The sequence below is a fragment of the Propithecus coquereli genome, unplaced genomic scaffold (genome assembly GCF_000956105.1).
Source record: "Propithecus coquereli isolate 6110/MARCELLA unplaced genomic scaffold, Pcoq_1.0 Scaffold12, whole genome shotgun sequence".
In the NCBI taxonomy this organism is placed as follows: Eukaryota; Metazoa; Chordata; class Mammalia; order Primates; family Indriidae; genus Propithecus; species Propithecus coquereli.
Window position 1 is genome coordinate 3,748,562 of NW_012136080.1, and position 2,719 is coordinate 3,751,280.

Sequence of the window (2,719 nt, forward strand, 5' to 3'; positions counted from 1 at the left end):
CAGAGCCTGAGAATCCCCATGGGGGCTTAAGTATTCATGGGATGAGTTGAAACTATTTTTATTTTTCCTTAATTATCCAAGAAAGAGTGACCCCATAATATTGGAAGATTTGGGAATACTCAGGTAGGTGACACCTAAGGTACATAAAAACAAAATGAGTTTGATGAATTAAATAATGTTCTTTCCATCCGTTATATTTGGTCCTTTTGTGTTGATTCTTTACTTTTGCATATGAATTATTTTTAAAATTTAGTATGTAAAACCAGATTATCACCACATCAATGATTGATTGAAACCAGAATCAATTTTCCTATTAATTTATCAAAATTTTCAGTCCTAAGTAAGTCTTGTTGCTTATTAAGAGGAGGAAGAAGAGCTAACATTTACTGTGTGCTTACTACATGCCAAGCCATCTTACTAATTTCCTTACTCTCATTTTCTCCTCAGGAGGGCTTTTTAAGTTAGCTATAATTATCTTGATTTTGCATATAAGGAAGCAAGATTAAAGAGGTTAACATAACACAAATGAAAAATAGAAGCAAAGTGTATCTAGGTCTCAAGTTAGGGCCTCCAAAGTCCATGCTCTTGACCAATATGCTGGAGTGCAGTTCCAAAGCTGCAAGACCACTGTTTTTGGAGGAGTTCCGGAATGTGTTCTTAGTTGCCTTAGGGACAACCTGAGAAGATCAGAAGAAAGCTGTGGAGCTTGGAGTGCTAAGACAGGAACCCCTCATCAGCTAGATCAAACTCCACATTAACCATGTATATATTGCTTTCCAGTATTCAAAAAATTATAAAAACCATCACTTTAGATCATTAATTCCAGATATCTGCTAGAGGATCTATTAACTGCAATTTTTCTTGAATTAGTACATATGATCCAAAGGACTCGATGTAGTCTAAACTTACAGTTTGGTGATTGAGGTCCAATCACAACGTAGAGCAAAAGAACTCCTCATTTAAAATGAATATCAAAAGGCTCTTTCCTTTCTGTCTGGCGGCAGCCATCAGGTAAGCCAAGATGGGTGCAGACAAGTACATCCAGGAGCTATGGAGGAAGAAGCAGTCTGATGTAATGTGCTTTCTTTCCCTGAGCGTCTGCTGCTGGCAATACCGCCAGCTCTCTGCACTCCACGGGGCTCCCCACCCCACCCCACTGGATAAAGCACACAGACTGGGATACAAGGCCAAGCAAGGTTATGTCATAAATAGAATTCGTGTAAGCCCTGGTGGCCACAAATGAGCAGTTCCTAAGGGTGCAACCTATGGCAAACCTGCCCATCATGGTGTCACCCAGGTAAAGTTTGCTCGAAGCCTTCAGTCTGGTGCAGAGGAGAGAGCTGGATGCCACCATGGGGCTCTAAGAGTCCTGAATTTTTACTGGGTTGGTGAAGATTCCATGTACAAATTTTTTGAGGTTATCCTCTTTCATCCCTCCCATAAAGCTATCTGAAGAAATCCTGACATCCAGTGGATCACCAAACCGGTCCACAAGCACAGGGAGATGCGTGAGCTGACACCCACAGCCGCAAGAGCCGTGGCCTTGGAAAGGGCCATAAGTTCCGCCACACTATTGGTGGGTCTCGCCGTGCAGCTTGGAGAAGACGCAATACTCTCCAGCTCCACTGTTACCGCTAATATAAGCAATGTTCGCAAGATTCATACCTAATAAACAATTTAGGATGTTCAAAAAAATTAAAATAAAATTTTAAAAAATCACCTCACTAGCAGGAAAAATTTCAGATCTAAGTCAGATAAATATTCACTGAATAAGTAGCCATGAGCAAACTGAACTAATTTTTAGATTTTATTTCATCTCTGGCTGCCTATAGAGGCCCACCCATAAATCAGGGCCTATCATTACTGGAGTTCTTTAAAAAAAACAGATAAATAGGACATATATTAGGTAGCATAATCCAAAAATCAAAACACAAAGAGTCTTCAAGTGTTATCAAATCTATTAAGTCCAAAATAGTTCTTTGATGACCAATTTCTAAGTGCTTAAATGGTACAACTGCATCTTAGCTTATGTGAAAATCAATGCAAAAGCATGAATCACCAGAGAGAGTACGCTGGAGCCTTCCAAAGACAGTTTGTAATTAGCAAACCATCGATCCAAATAGACAGGACCTCGAAAGCTACTGAGACCAGGCAGGTGAAAAGCCAGAGTCACTGTCCTTCACAATTAATCATTACTGCTCTGCTCCCTCCCAGCACTGGATACATGACTTCCAACCAGACTGTAATCCTGGCACTTTAGATGGTTTGGGGAGGGTAACTCTACTCTAGCACCAAAGAAAGGTATGAACGATAGCAAAGGGAACTCATTATGTGCTTTATGTATGCTCCATCATAAGGCCAGCACTATTAACACTTCCTAGTATCTTTTTTCCACTAACCCATATTCTGGTCAACATTACACCTATCCAAGTGAAGATTATAATTCATAGAATCACAGAATCTTGGAATTGAAAGGAAGCTGAGAGATCTTTTTCTCTAACCACTTCATATGCAGAGGTGGTGAGGCAATCTATCCGAAATTACAGAGTGGTGGATACGAAGCTAGAATCATGTTCTCATTCCCATGCAGTGCCCTTCCCACTATATCTTATAGACTAATAGCACAGGAAGTTTAACCTGGTGGTCTTAATCCTTTATCTTAAAGTGACTGATATAAATGTTAATTCAACTGTTTTCCAGAAAGAGACCGGACCTTCTC

At 40.1% G+C, this 2,719-nt stretch overlaps 1 pseudogene; it reads left to right on the forward strand.

The window, feature by feature from the left end:
* Positions 1-1,007: 1,007 nt before the first annotated feature.
* On the forward strand, positions 1,008-1,638 carry LOC105826050 (annotated as a pseudogene).
* The last annotated feature ends 1,081 nt before the right edge of the window (positions 1,639-2,719 follow it).